The following is a 16,776-nucleotide window of genomic DNA, read 5'->3' on the forward strand; positions in this document are numbered from 1 at the left end:
TAGGTATTTTAAATTTAAGAAATGTGTGGCTTCCTGGGATTTTGTGGGTAAAATAAAATTTAGTTTATCAAATTTATTTGAGATTCAAAAGATTAGGAAGTCTCATGTGGAGGCTTGCCTACTGGCATTTTGGCTGTAGCCAAGATGGTATTGTGTCTAGTGAGTCTTGTGTTACTCACATCTCTTAGCTGTGGAGTCTTAAGAAAGCTGTACATAAAAAACAAACAAACAAGCAAAGACTTTTAAAAGTGCATTTTAAAGACTTTTGTAAAACATGACATATAAAGATAAAAGCGTAAAACCTAAATGTACGGTATAAACAAATAATTAGAAAACAAACATGTAGTCACCACCCAGGTAATATGCCCTGTAAGAAAAGCTGCAGAGACAGTCTCATTGGTTTAAGTGGTATTGTCTTGGTGGTAGTTGGACTTGAGGGATAACACTGTGCTGAAAAGAAAGCTGAAAAATTAATAACCATGAGGAGTCAGCACAGGTAAAAACTGAATCGCCAGTTTTTATTTGTTGTTATCAAAAGGGTTATCTAGGCAATTAAAAAAAAGTTTCCTAACATTTAGTGTAGTCATTTAGTCATTTGAAATCTTGGTGCTTTACTAATGAATGTGAAACAAAAAGTAATGCTGAATCCTACAAGAATCATGCCATGTTGCATAAAGCTGTTTCTTCAGAGTTCATCTCTGATGCAGTTTTTGGTAGGATTCAGTGACTACTGGTTTTAGATTTATGTGCAGACTCTAACAATGGCTTTTGCTTAGGAAATGTCAGATTTGCCTGTATCTGTGCCTGATACCTAACTTAAGTATCTTATTTACAAAAACTAGTTTGACTCTCTTGCTTTCACATTAATGTAACCATTAGAAGAAGTATTAACCTGAACAGTGGCAATCTATGTTGACTCTTCCATCCTTGGTGCTTCTTGATTCTTACCTTGTCTGCATCTTGGCTAGGTGAACCAGATTTCTTTTTTAACTGGAGAAACCTACTTTAATGTGCTTCCCTGACTTTCTAGACATATTTTCTTATATGTATGGAAAGGTTAAATGTTGACTTTGGAGGATTTTGATAGCAGAAAACAGTTGAATTTTTTTGAGAATTTTTAAAAATTGTATTATTTATTTATTTGTTCATTTTTGGCTCTGTTGGGTCTTCATTGCTGCGCGCGGGCTTTCTCTTGTCGTGGAGAGCGGGGGCTACTCTTCGTTGTGGTGCACGGGCTTCTTGTTGCGGTGGCTTCTCTTGTTGCGGAGCACGGGCTCTAGGCGCGTGGGCTTCAGTAGTTGTGGTGTACAGCCTCAGTAGTTGTGGCTCGCAGGCTCTAGAGCGCAGGCTAAGTAGTTGTGACGCATGGGCTTAGTTGCTCTGTGGCATGTGGGATCTTCCCGGACCAGGGCTAGAACCCGTGTCCCCTGCATTGGCAGGTGGATTCTTAACCACCACGCCACCAGGGAAGTCCCAAAGTTAAATTATTTTTCCCCTCTGACTACCTGATGAATACAGACTATTTGCATAAAACTCTGCAATGTGGACTTTAAGAAGGACATTTTAATAACACATCTGCATACATAAATTAAAGCCTTTATTTGGCTATTATAATTTTGTTACTTTAAGCTGTCTGTGTTTTTCTTGATCTCTGCCGGATCCAAATACATTGCAATATGGTATTTCATATTTGATTGTGGTGAGAAACTTCATGCTATGCTTCACCTAAAATTCCAATAGAATGTTGTTCTTTTTTATTCTGGGTGAAGGTTAAATACATCCCTTGCTATTTTTTTCTCCTGCAAGGATGAGAAATAATTATTTTAAATCTTGAAATGACTGTATATGTTGAGTTTTCCTAGATGTGGAAACACACATAATTTAATGTAATAGTTTTTTAAACCTAAAGTGGGTAATTTGGCTTTGTATATGAAGAAGGGTTGATATACTTTTGGTCATCTCATGCTTTCTGTGTTGTTATCACCTGTACAATTTAGCCTTGATCATTAGAATTTATTTTATTGTGTCATAGAATTAGGGTGTTGAGGTTAAGGTCTTAATTAAGGTATTACGTCCATATGCATATAGGTCCACACACACAGTACCCCTAAGAAATGCTGATAGCCCTATTAGGTTTTTTCTTATAGAATCTTTTTTTTTAATTTAATTTATTTTTATACAGCAGGTTCTTATTAGTTATCTATTTCATACATATTAGTGTATACATGTCATTCCCAATCTCCCAATTCATCCCACCACCACCACTACCCCCAGCACTATTAGTTTTTAATTTTTAATGGAAAATTTGTACTTTCCAAAGTGGCTGGTAGTTTTAAAATAACATTTATTATGTTTAAGTTATGAAAGGGTTGTTTACTGTAGAGAAATTGAACACCAGTGAGATATAAAGAAGGTTAAAATCACCTGAAATCCTACCAACTGGAAACAACTACAGTTAACATTTTGTTCTGTATCTTTCCAGTGTTTTTCTTATGCATACCTGTATTTTTTTTTTTACAAATTGGAATAGTATATAATATTATTTTATAACCTGCTTTATTGTGAAATAAATTTTTTTGAGAATGTGATTTTTTAAACTGATATATAATTTCATTGTATGGTTGTGCCATATCTATTTACCATTATTCTGTTGATGGCGTTTTAGGCAGTTTGCAATTTTTAGATAAAATTTGATGAACATTCTTACATATTTAAAAAGTTGTATGACTGTAATGATTTGATTACAATAAATTCCTAAAAGTAGAATTACTTAACAGGTCTGAACATTACAAAAGTTTTTGACACATATTTCCAATATTTTCTCCAGAAAGGTTTTTTTTTTAATAACAGTTTTGTTGAGAAATAATTCACATACCGTACAAGTTACCCATTTAAAATGTACAATGCAGTGTTTTTTAGTATATTCATAGAATTGTGCACCATCACCACAGTCGATTTTAGAACATTTCCAGCAAGGTTTGAACCAATTTAAACTCCTAGCCATATCAGAAAGGCTTTGTTTTTAAAAACTGCATTTATTTGTGGTTTTTAAAGTGTAGTACAGGTGTACAATAATGCAGCAGTTTGTGTGATACATTTTTTCTTTATAATTCCTATCACTTATTTTGAAAAATTTTATTTCCAGCCTTATTGAGTTGTAATTGATGATATATACTTTATATCAATTTATGGAGATTTTAAAAGTCATCTATGAAAACAAGATGCTCATATTCTTGTGTTAAGAAAACATGACATAAAGTTTAAGCTTATAAAACAAAGGATGTGGTAGATTTTTTGAATTATAAAATTATCTTTCCGTTCAGTCACGATGCCTTTATTGAGAAAGCGTTGTATGTGGTTTAAAATACCTTTCTTTTGGGCTTCCCTGGTGGCGCAGTGGTTGGGAGTCCGCCTGCCGATGCAGGGGACGCGGGTTTGTGCCGCGGTCCGCGAGGATCCCGCATGCCGCGGAGTGGCTGGGCCCGTGAGCCATGGCCGCTGGGCCTGCGCGTCCAGAGCCTGTGCTCTGCAATGGGAGAGGCCACAACAGTGAGATGCCTGCGTACCGCAAAAAAATAAAATAAAATACCTTTCTTTTCATTCAAATTTTATTCAGAAACACCTTATATTAGGAAATGTCTATGGAAAGTATGCTATACCTATGTAGTTAACTATAGCAAACTTATTGTATAAAATGTCTGGCTTTCTTTTTATTGAGAGGTTTGCTTTGCTCTAACTGACCTTCACCCTGAAAGTTGTTCTGTTTGCTTTAAGCCATTTAACAAAACTTTTTTTTTTTAACTCGATGGGCAGTGGAGTGTAGGGCAAGTGTCAGGGAGACCCGAGTTCTTATTCCCACCGTACCTCTACCACTGGGGCTCAGTATTCTTACCTCTGAATTGGAGATGAAAATGACTACTTTTTGCAATTATAGGGATCTAAACTAGAAGTGCTAGAGTGTGCCTAGAACTGGACCAGGCATGTAGCTGATAATAAATGACTTTTTAAAAAATATAAGAATAATAGCATATGCAAAATGAGTTAGTCTTTAGTCGAATGTTTCATCGATGAAGATGTGAATCAGTTGGCCTAAACTCACTTTTATAGAAGTTAAAAGTTGAATGTTAGTTAGTGCTTGAGCAGAATCTTTGCATGGGTTATATGGGTGTTTCTCAGTTGGTAAAGAGAATTCATGCTGTTACAAGTAGGAACATGAAGTTAACTTTCCAGTCCAAATTTACTTCCACTGTTGTTATTACAAAAGCATGATGGCTATAGCTTCACCAACGCTTCATGTTCTGATTAAGCAAATAGGTGATAATGTAAAATTTGAATATAGTATGAAGTTTCTTATGTTCTTTTATTGTTTATTTTAAAAATGAAATGTTGAATATAACTGAACCTAAAATACTAAAGTGATAAACCTGATGAACCAAAAAAAAAAAAAAGAGAAGAAAAACCCCTGGTCTTTATAGGAAAAATAAACTTAGTAAGTTATCATTTTAGATATTATGATAAATTAATTGCTTAGTACTTTAAAAACTACATTATAATTTCTGTGATACCTTGCCTTGATATGGTAAAAGAAAGTAAAATTTGAACAATCTCAAACCTGTTTTCTGTAATTTAAAAATTTGTTAGGGAAAGAGGAAGGAAAATATGTGGATGAACTTGTTAGTTTACTAGATTTCATAGTGAATGGAACAAGATGACTGATATAAGTTACTTAGTTTGTCATAAATTTCACTGTGAGCCAGTCCCTTGATGTAAGGGATTGGAAAATAATTTAATGTGAATTTTCTTCCAGTCACAATACCATGTCTGTTGTTGCCGGGTGTGGTCAAGAACAAAGTGAAGACTTTGAGGTTAAACCAAATAGATAAGGGAAATTGCATGTTTTATTAGTAAGTTTTGTATTGGTACAAGGCAGTTCAATAAGTAATGTGGTTTAGTCAGGAAAAAGAAAGAACTACAAAGCAACCTAAAATGTTGTGTAACTTAATAGAATCATAGTCAAGTGAAAATTGTGTGACTGTATTTAGTGACAGGGGTTTTTTTGGTGTTTAATTGTGTTTCATGTCACATAGGTCACTCCCTTATACAGGATATTTTCATGTCCTTGACCATCATCTTTCTCTTAACACAATTTTAGTGGAAAATTATTAAGTGAAAATTTCAGAATATATTTGGGGTGATGATACTAGAGTTAAACATATTATGGAGTAGTACCGTTATGTTTTAACAATAGTATTACTCTATTACTAGTGGTATAAACTAAGGAAAATTAAAAATGATAAGAAAAGGTGCTACTTCTCTAATACACCTTGATTACTTAGAGAATTTTGTAGAAAGAAATATGATGGTCATGCTTTACCCCCTAAAATCTTATTTAGGCAAATAGGTGTTGATTGTGAATTTCATATAATTGTTTGCTATTGCAAATAACGAACATCTTTGAATAATGTTCAGAGGGTAGGTAAGACATTAAAGTTAATTTTTAAAATCGCATATGTTCTTGTCAGAATGCAAATCCAACCCCTACATTTATGTACTGGTGACTAGGAGGAATCACAGCTCACTTTCCCATTGTTTGGGGTCATTTCAGGTGATCGGATCACCTGATTTAACCTCTATTATGGGCTATAAACAGAAGCCCAAATATGTCTATCTCTTCAGAGAGGTAGACTCACAGCTAAAACTCAAGACTCATGACTGCAAGACCAATGTCAGAGCGCATTTTTCCTTGTCCCCGATTTATCTTACTCTTATTTTATTCTTGCATACGTGTCTGCTAAATTTCCTCATATGTGATTTCTGTCTAGTTATATGGTACTATTCACCAATTTCTTTAAAAAGTTTATAATTAACCTTATTTTTATAAGCTTTCTTAGGATGTTTTTGTTTGGGTCAAATTTGAGAAATGATTTACATCAGCACTGACCAAGAGAATTTTCTGCAGTGATGGAAATACCCTGTGTCTGTGCTGTCCTGTATAGTAGCCACCCACCATGTGTGGATTTTGAACACTTGAAATGTGGCTAGTGTACTTGAGAACTGAATTTTTAATTTAATTTTAATTTGTTTACAATTCAGTAGCCACGTGTGATTAGCACAGATTTAGATATTATTAGTGAAGGGAAAGAATTAAGTAGAAGTGGACATTTTCACATTCTTTGCTCTTGTGATTACTTTTGTTGTGTTTTTGTGGGGTTGGGACTTTAAAATCTCATTTTTCCAAATGCTTACTCTCTTAGATAATGAATAAATCCATTCACAGGAAACAACTTAGTAATAGTTATTTGATTATTGTTTTAAAATATACAAATTTTAAATATTTTTAAAATACTTAAGAGAGGCCCGGTACGCAGGCCTCTCACTTTTGTGGCCTCTCCCATTGCGGAGCACAGGCTCCGGATGCTCAGACTCAGCGGCCATGGCTCATGGGCCCAGCCGCTCCGCGGCATGTGGGATCTTCCTGGACCGGGGCACGAACCCACGTCCCCTGCATCGGCAGGCGGACTCTCAACCACTGCGCCACCAGGGAAGCCCTTTTTTTAAAATATAAAAGTATTTTTAAAAACTCTTTTAATCAACGCAGTTATTAACAGACTATGTACTGCTGACCAACAAAATGATTTCATTTCAGTAGTACTTTAGAGTAGTTATGGTTAAATAATGTGGAAATCTTAAACTTTTTATATTACTTGGAATACTTGACTATTATTTAAATATTTTTACTATAACCTCAGAAGCCTCTGAAACAAAGAGAACTTGAAAGGAAATAAAAGATATGTCTGATGATCACCTCTTCACGTGGCTTCCTCTAATCTTTCTATATGATTAGTTCCTGGTTTGGATTCCATTATTCCTTTTTATAACAATCCAGACCCCCAGTCACTGTGTCCTATTACCCTGTTTTATAGTAGCTTATCGTTTTCTGAAATTTTCATGTTTATTTAAGCTCTATGAGATCAGAATCATATTTCCTTTGATTTCCCAGGATCTAGAATAGGGCCTGGTACATAGTTGGTGTTCAGTAATGAACCGTGTCACAAACAAAACAAAAAAAGGACTTTGTGAGGAATTAGATATATATCTGGAATAACAAACCACTTAGAGTCTGGGAATAGGCAAGGTGAGGCCCGGCTTTTGATTATCTTGGTAGTGTTGATATGGGTAATTTACGGCGATTAGTTTAGAATGAGTCTGTATAGAAACATTTCTGTGGGAACTCTTACTTTAAAAATAGACAAACTTTTGTCCAGGCATGCACATATGTACTAAATAAATCCTCTCCACATAAAACATCATAGAGGTGGGGCCTCCCTGGTGGCGCAGTGGTTAAGAATCCACCTGCCAATGCAGGGGACACGGGTTCGAACCCTGGTCCGGGACGATCCCACATGCCGTGGAGCAACTAAGCCCGTGCGCCACAACTACTGACCCTGTGCTCTAGAGCCAACGAGCCACAACTACTGAGCCCACGTGCCACAACTACCGAAGCCCACATGACTAGAGCCCGTGTTCTGCAACAAGAGAAGCCGCCGCAATGAGAAGCCCGCGCACCGCAATGAAGAGTAGCTCTCGCTCGCCACAACTAGAGAAAGCCCACGCGCAGCAACAGAGAGCCAACGCAGCCAAAAATAAATAAATAAATATATTTAAAAAATCAGAGAGTTGACAAAATGGAAAAACAAGTGAGAAAATATTGCCATCATCGGTTTTTGAGTATTCAGCCTCATTTCGTAACCTTTTAGAGATTAAGGGATTTACTCGAAGTCATTTATTTGTATGCCATTGGTCAGAACAGAGAGAACTGCCAAATCCTAGTTTTCCAGTGTGTTGTTTTGACTTGTCATCTATGAATGGACATCACTGTGTAGCAGACATAGGCACTTTACCTGATATAAGCGGTATTTAACTGATAGTGGTTTGAGTTATCTGTGAGTAGTCAGAGATCAAATGTTCTCATGCAGTAAATTAGGTCATTTAATTTCTGATATTTAAATGCCAACATGATAAGTGTGGAAAGGGTTTTATTTTTACTCATCTATTCCTATACATAGTCGTAAATAGTTAATGTTTTGAGATATGAATCAGTCTTTTTATTTAGGGAACTTATACATTATTCACCTTTACAAAATAAACTTCCAGTTAGAGGTTATTCATTATAAAAAATGTTGACTCAGTAGAGTTCTTTGGGATGGCTGCAAGGGGCTTTTCTTTATTAACTGTGGCTATTATATGTTTAAATTAACAGACTTTAAAAAATGGTTCTTAACCATAGTGCTGTCTTTACTACTGCGAGTTTTCTCCACACCCACCACATATTTTTGTGAAAATCAGCCACAGAATCCAGTGTGGCCCAGAGATTTTAGTTGTCAGGAATGGAAAGATACAGTAAGTATTTTAGTAATAAAAGGACCCATAACGTTATTGTGTCATGCGTGGTGTTGGCTTTGCTGCCACATCGCTGTTTGTATCGCATCTCCAACTAGAATGAAAGTTAACTCCAGAGCATAGAAAGCAGGAGTGACTGCCAACAAAACGGGAAGAAATCACGTACTTCTCTTCTGCAGCGTAAAAGGTGACAGCAGCGTCCTCTGAGCAATTGCAGGCTGATGGCTTTCCTGGCTGTCCAGGGACAGGTTGTAGGCCACATTAGCATATTTGTAGCCATAGATAGGACTATTCATGTTGTCATGGGTAAGACCTTTAAAAGTGCTCTTTCTGGGGCTTCCCTGGTGACACAGTGGTTGAGAGTCCGCCTGCTGATGCAGAGGACACGGGTTTGCGCCCCGGTCCGGGAAGATCCCACATGCCGCGGAGCGGCTGGGCCCGTGAGCCATGGCCGCTGAGCCTGCGCGTCCGGAGCCTGTGCTCCGCAACGGGAGAGGCCACAACAGTGAGAGGCCCGTGTACAGCAAAAAAAAAAAAAAAAAAAAGTGCTCTTTCTGTTTCACGTTCCCCACATCTTAGGTTAAGGAAACTAAGGGAATTCTCCTCCTTCCTGTCCTAGGTTCTATAGGGATGTTACTAGAACTAATGAAGACAAGGGAGTGTTTAGAAATGCTGTCAGAGAAGACTCTATATTAGTTTCCTTTTGCCTCTCTAACAAATGATGTCAAACTTAGTGGCTTAAACACAGCAAAATTTTAAACAATACAAATTTATTATCTTATAGTTCTGGATGTTATAAGGCCAACATGGGGCTCTCTGGGCTAAGATCTAGGTATGAGCAGGGCTGCATTCCTTCTGGAGGTTCTCGAGGAGAATCTGTTCCCTGCCTTTTCCACCTTCTGTAGGTGCCTGTGTTCCCTGGCTTACGGTCCCCTTCCTCTTATATTCAAAGCCAGCGCAGAGCATCTTCAGATCTCTCTCTGACTCTTCTCCATCCCTTTTTCTCTTGTAAGTATCCTAGTGATTATACTGGGCCCACCTGGATAATCCAGAATAATCTCTCCATTGTAAGATCCTTGACTTAATCAGATCTGCAAAGTCCCTTTTGCCACATCAGGTAACATGTTCACGGGTTCTAGGGATTAGGATGTGGGTATTTGGTGGGGGGTCATTATTCTGTCTATCACAGCCTCTTTACAAGTTGAAGATGCTGGCTTTGTTAATTGTAGGGATGTTTTCTGAAGCAGTAATGGTTGCCTTTCTGAATTGATACAGACATGACAGAAAAGTGGTTCAGTGGTCAGTGACAGTGTAGCATGTGGTAAAGGGTGCAGGTCATGGAGCAAGACTGCCTGGATTTGACTCCTGGCTCTACCCCTTACTTTATGTGTGACCTTGGACAGGCCACCTAACCTGTCTGTCTTTCAGTTTCCTCATCTGTAAAATGGAGATACTAGTATCCATTTTGCAGGAGTTTTCTGACGATTAAATGAGATAATACTTGTAAAGCACTTGGAACATCACATTGTAAGTCCTCAGTAAATTATATTATTTTACTTGAAGCATGTTTAAAGTATTTTTTGTTTGAAATTTTAGAGAGATTCTTATACAGATTAAAATCTGGATCTATTCTGAGTTGTTGCAAGTTCTTTTGTTTAACCTTTTGAATACTCAGAAATATGGCATATTCAGGAAAACATCTGTGTGTATTAGTCATTGAAAAATAGGATAGAAGCCGAATAAATAATGAGCATTTTCTTGATTTATAATTAATGAATTGTATTTTTTTTTGAAGAGACATATTAACATTTTTATATGTTCATTATAGAATCTACAGAGAAGTAAAAGGCAAAGCAAGAGAGAACAGACTATAGTAAGCATTTCCATTTTGGTGAACATCCTTTTAGGGCAGTAGTTCTCAACCCTAGGGCGATTTTGCCCTCCAGGGAACATTTGGCAATGTCTAGAGACATCCTTTATTATTCCTGGCAGGTGGTACTACTGGCATCTAGTGCGTAGAGGCCAGGATGCTGCTAAACATCGTTTTTTTTTTTGGCGGTACGCGGGCCTCTCACTATTGTGGCCTCTCCCGTAGCGGAGCACAGGCTCCGGACGCACAGGCTCAGCGGCCATGGCTCACGGGCCCAGCCGCTCCGCGGCATGTGGGATCCTCCCGGACCGGGGCATGAACCCGTGTCCCCTGCATCGGCAGGCGGACTCCCAACCACTGCGCCACCAGGGAAGCCCGCTGCTAAACATCTTGAATGCTCATGACAGCCTTCCTCAACAAGTGTTAGTAGTGCCAGGGTTCAAAAACGTTGTTTAAGAGTGCGAACTCATTGATAAGTGTGTTGCCTTCCTAGTCTGATTCTCAGTCATATATTTGAGTTTTGGATCACTTCTTGATCAGTGGGTTATGTAAAGGCCAGATACTAAAAACCAAATTTGATTTGGTAACTCATATCTGGCTCTTGGGAAATGTTAGTAATTTTAGAGATTAGTATAACAACACAGAGATTTGATGAGGTCCACACTGAAATTATCTGCATAATTTTAGATTATGGAGTTGAAGTCCTGTTACAGCATATACTAATGCTGTGATTTGGGGCTGCACTTTTGACTGTAGTTTGAGAGCCAAAACACATTTTCTTCTGTCTTCATTACTTGGATGGAAATGAACATTCAGTAAAATAGCGGTTCTAATTTCCGCTTGTCTTTTCTGCCATTCCTGTATTCATTTAACAGCCTTTTTCATTCCCTTACGGTACTGGGGGATTAGGGTTACAGCAGTGAGCAAAACATAAAAGTACCCAGTACCTTTGCTAGAAGTGAAGTAGTTATGTTTTGTTGGCTGGTTGGTTTTTCCATGACCAAAGAGGCACTGCTACCCTTTGCTTTAGAAATTAAAGATAAATATGAACTTCAGAAATCTGAACACATTTGGCAATTCTCTGAATGCTGAAGTTACTCAAAGTTGCCTCAAATACAGGTTGGCATTCTAATATAAACTGATTTTGTGTTTAGTACAGGTTTTGTATTAGGCTATAAATGATTCAAAAAAGGGAAGTCATTTTATTAGAAACTCATTAGAGTTTTATATTCTTCTTATCATGTGTTATGCTCAACAGTGCTAATGTTGTGACAGTTTCTCTTAATCCCATTAGTAATGATTGCAGTTTTTATACACTGAATGAAAGACAGAGCTTCATTTCATAATATAACTACTGTTTTGGAAAATATGAACCCTAATATGTTAATAGTTTAAATGTGTTTTTTTTTTTTTTTGACCACACCTTGCAGCATGTGGGACCTTAATTCTCTAACCAGGGATCGAACCCATGCCCCCTGCATTGGAAGGCGGAGTCTTAACCACTGAACCACTAGGGAAGTCCCTATGTTAATAGTTTATGTATGCCTGTAGAATTATTAGATTCATGGTAGTGAGCTTCGAATTAAATATGGTTATGTAAATACATTTCTTGTCAGCCAGTGACTCTTTTTTTGTGATGTGTTTATACTCTGAATTTCCAGCACTTAATAAAATATCTTCTACTCTAATTCTGATGAAAAGGTTACTTGATAAAATATATAGTAAGATTACATACTAAACTTTTGAAAAAGTTTAAAAATAATAGCGGGAAATTTCATTTTGTTCTATTTCCTCTTAGTGACCTGATTACCTGCTGCTTGTTTGGTTTTGTGCAGCTACTTCCCAGCTTTATTCATGATCTTTTTAGGAGGGAAAAAGTAAATCTGTACAGTCAGTTCTAAATGCATGCTGCTAACAAACACCTGTGGTATTTCAGTAACACTAGTTACTTAACAATTATGAGCTCATGTTAAAATACTCACATTGTTAATCTAATCCTGTGGCTCCTTACTGCAATACTCCTTTCTGTTTGTGATCAATCTGTTTATTGATAATGTGCTAGCCACTGTAGTTGGCTGGGTTTCAGAGATGAAGCAGTCCCATGTCCTCATCATAAACTTCCAGTCTTGCCATATTCTCTGGCATGTAAGTTGTTTTTATACCCCTGAATTATGTAGTGTGCTTTCATCAAATTCTTGTAATTTGGTTTTGCAACATATCAAGAAATATATAATCTAGATCATTTAGAAGATGTGAAACTAAGAAGCCAAGGAAGTTCTTAACCATTTTAGGTGATGGTTAATATAGGTCTTTGTAAAGGAGTTCCCCTCCCTTCCACAGGTTAGGACTTTTTGTTTCCTATACTTGGAAATGTCTCGGGTCCCCTGCATCCTCTCTCTGTCCCACATCCCCCAGCTCCTCAACCTTGGATGTTTTCCTTTGTCATCCAGGGCACTTGTCCCTTCTGTCCACAGGGACTCTGTCTTGCTCATCTTTTATCTCTAGTACTTAGGACTAAACATAATACAGGCACTCGATATGAAATGAATAAATGCGTATTACTGAGCCTCATCTCCAGCACGTTCCCTTTATTGCTTTTCTCTCTCCGGTAATAATGCAACTGTATAATTCCAGGAACCATGTCTGAATTTTCATCTCTACGACTTTAGTGCTTAGTGCGATGTCTGGCATGTAGTAGGTGCTCAATAAATATGTGCTTTATTAGAGGAGCCTGTATAGGTTGGGGTGGGGACAACCTGGCTGTAACTTTTGGTCTCCTTCCCATTGTAGTAGCAGCAGAATGGGAAGGAAGGAGGAGCTGGCATGAACCTCCGCCCAACATTGTCTCAGCCTACAGAGGGCAATTAACAGACAGCAGCTGGTATCCAGAATGGATGTAATCAAGTATTTTATTCTTATTTCTTACACAGATGTTTTGAGATCATGTTCACTTACACGCACACACACACCCGTCATTTAGGTCAAGATGGTCCTCTGTGATATATTAGTGCTGTGGTAGAGTATAGGTAGGATGCTATCAGGGACTTCAGAGGGTGGGTGAAGGGTGGTCTGGGAAAGCTTCTTGGAGTATTTTAACACATCTGTACAAAAGCTAAGTGGTTGATGAGAGAGGAAATGATAGAATGGTGGAAGGCAAAGTGGGAAAGCAGAAACAGGAGGAGGGGAGGCTGGACAGGTAGGCAGGGGCCAAATCAAGAGAGACCTTTTGCTTTGAGGAGTTTATCCTAAGGCATGGAGAGCCATGGGAGGTTATTAAATTTGGGGGTGGCGGGGTGGGGGGAAACGGTTGTTTTCTTTTTAGGAACTGTCAGTGGTAGAGAGGGTAGATTGGAGGTGGACAACTCTGAAAGCAGGAAGAGCAGTTTGAAGTTGTTACTCTAATTCAGATGAGATGATAAGGCACAGCCAGTGAACATAGCAAGAACTGAGGAAAGTTGGCAGAAGGTTGGAGGGTAGAACCCAGCTTTGTTTTAATGCATTGCAGTCTGGAGAATTGCCCTCTCACTTGTTTGTGTGATCTTGTGGTACACAGTTTTTTAAAAAAATATTGTTGCTTTTATTCATCAATGTGTTTTTTACTGTTTATGTATTGTTTAAGAAATCCTTCCCCACCTTGAGTTCATAATGATCTACTTCCGTTTTATGTTTATATTTTTCCTTAAAAATTTTTTAAGTTTTACTTTTTATATCTGGTCTTTAATCCACCTGGAGCTGCTATATTACATGGCGAGGATCTAATTTTTTTTCTATATGGATAAACAGTTGTCCCAGTACCATTCTTTAAATATTCTATCCTTTCTTCATTCATCTGCAGTGATTCTTCTGTTACATGCCAAATTGCCGTATCGACTTGGGTCTGTGTCTCGGATCTTAGTCTGTTTCTTTGTCTCTTTGCCAGTACCTCACCTTTTAATTGCTGTAGCTTACTTAATAAGTGTAGAGCTTTTTGTTTTTTTAAATTTTATTTATTTATTTTTGCGGTATGTGGGCCTCTCACTGTTGTGGCCTCTCCCGTTGCGGAGCACGGGCTCCGGACGCGCAGGCTCAGCGGCCATGGCATATGGGCCCAGCCGCTCCGCGGCATGTGGCATCTTCCCGGACCAGGGCACGAACCCGTGTCCCCTGCATCGGCAGGCAGACTCTCAACCACTGCGCCACCAGGGAAGCCCATATTTTAAGTACAGTGTGCATGTGTGTTTAAACCAGTAAATCTTTGTATAGGTATTGTAGACTTCATTGTTGAGAAACATACGCAAATACTTTCTTGATTTCTTCTAGACATTCCTTTTTTTTTTTTTTTGAGATACAGTTCACCTTTTTAAACGGTACAGTTCTGCGGTTTTTATTATATTCACAAGGTTGTGCAACCAGCCACTAATTCCAGAACATTTTCATCACCCAAAAAGAGATCCCATACCCACTAGCAGTTAGCTTCCATTCCTTCCTCCTCGCAGCCCCTGGCAGCCACTGCTCTGCTTTCTGTGTCTATGGATTTGCCTGTTCTGGACATTTCATATAAATGGAATAATACAATATGTAGCTTTTTGTGACAGCATTCTTATTTAAATTGAGTAAAATTAATAGATTACAGGGCATTCTGTAGGAATACTACTGTGTCTTTGAGAAAGTAGGACAACAGCCACTATGGAGAACAGTATGTACGTTCCTCAAAAAACTAAAAATAGAACTACCATATGACCCAGCAATCCCACTACTGGGCATATACCCTGAGAAAACCATAATTCAAAAAGAGTCATGTACTAAAATGTTCATTGCAGCTCTATTTACAATAGCCAGGACATGGAAGCAACCGAAGTGTCCATCGACAGATGAATGGATAAAGAAGATGTGGCACATATATACAATGGAATATTACTCAGCCATAAAAAGGAATGAAACTGAGTTATTTGTAGTGAGGTGGATGGGCCTAGAGACTGTCATACAGAGTGAAGTAAGTCAGAAAGAGAAAAACAAATACTGTATGCTAACATATATATATGGAATCTTAAAAAAAAAAAAAAGGTCATGAAGAACCTAGGGGCAAGACAGGAATAAAGACACAGACCTACTAGAGAATGGACTTGAGTACATGGGGAGGGGGAAGGGTAAGCTGGGACAAAGTGAGAGAGTGGCATGGACATATATACACTACCAAATGTAAAACTGATAGCTAGTGGGAAGCAGCCGCATAGCACAGGGAGATCAGCTCGGTGCTTTGTGACCACCTAGAGGGGTGGGATGGGGAGGGTGGGAGGGAGGGAGATGCAAGAGGGAGGAGATATGGGAACATATGTATATGTATAACTGATTCACTTTGTTATAAAGCAGAAACTAACATACCATTGTAAAGCAATTATACTCCAATAAAGATGTTAAAAAAAAAAAAAGTAGGACAAAAATACTGTACCTGAGTAGGGAGCAAGAAGAGAAAACCTCACCAGTATTTATTTCTGTTTTGTTTTTATTTAAGCATCGTACTCATATTTTATTTCTTCATTTATTGAAGAGAGTGGCCAATCTTATGCCTTTGCTTAGTTGTTTAATGAATAAATGTCATGTAACAAATCCTATTCTAGAAAGGTATCTTCTATTGATACATCTTGAGTTTATTAGATATAGATGGAGTAAAACTACTTTGATTTGGGTGCATGTTGTCAGTAATTGTATAAAAATGACATGATTCCCTTTGTATCTTGGTGGATAAATGAGTAAAATCACATGACGATATAAAGGGAATATATTCTCTCTCGAATTGTTTATTTTTTAAAGCAAGCATATTTTCCACTTTAACCCAGAAATTAGTCAGCAGCGTAGAGTTCTTTTTAAAAGGCTACCTCAGGGGCTTCCCTGGTGGCGCAGTGGTTGCGAGTCCGCCTGCCGATGCAGGGGACACGGGTTCGTGCCCCGGTCCAGGAGGATTCCACATGCCGCGGAGCGGCTGGGCCCATGAGCTATGGCCGCTGAGCCTGCACACGTCCGGAGCCTGTGCTCCGCAACGGGAGAGGCCACAACAGTGAGAGGCCCGCGTACCGCAAAAAAAAAAAAAAAAAAAAAAAAAAAAAAGGCTACCTTGGAAAGTACCTTTAAGTCAAGATATCCATATAAGGTTTACTAATATAGAACATTTATTTAACATACTACAATACTGCAAGCCTTTTGTATCATTTGGAGAATTGATGTTTTATTAGTGTAATTGCTGAAATATAGTTCAGAAAATAAAATGTTTTTCCCTAAATCATAGCATTAAACTTTTTTTGGCGGGGGGCCGGGGTGGGGGGCCCACCTTGTGGATTGCGGGATCTTAGTTCCTGACCAGGGATCAAACCCAGACCCCTGGCAGTGGAAGCGAGGAGTCCTAACCACTGGATGGCCGGGGAATTCCCCGCACTTTTTTTTTTTTTTGCATTAAACTTTCAAAGAGTTAGCCTCAACCAGAGTGGCAATAAACCTCTTTAAATGATTCAAAAGGGCTTCCCTGGTGGCGC

General features: G+C 38.3%; 1 protein-coding gene across 3 annotated transcripts in view; it reads left to right on the plus strand.

Moving 5' to 3' along the window:
* NSD3 (nuclear receptor binding SET domain protein 3) overlaps positions 1 to 16,776 on the plus strand; it is a 108,707-nt gene that overhangs the window by 5,626 nt on the left and 86,305 nt on the right. The window contains exon 2 of one of the 3 annotated variants that reach the window (XM_060136329.1): positions 13,061 to 13,166. The exons of the other annotated variants lie outside the window; for them this stretch is intronic. The gene's annotated coding sequence lies outside the window, so the exon portion shown is untranslated. The remainder of the gene's footprint in view (positions 1 to 13,060; positions 13,167 to 16,776) is intronic. 3 annotated transcript variants of the gene reach the window in all.

This window comes from Lagenorhynchus albirostris, chromosome 21 (genome assembly GCF_949774975.1).
Source record: "Lagenorhynchus albirostris chromosome 21, mLagAlb1.1, whole genome shotgun sequence".
NCBI classification, from domain to species: Eukaryota; Metazoa; Chordata; class Mammalia; order Artiodactyla; family Delphinidae; genus Lagenorhynchus; species Lagenorhynchus albirostris.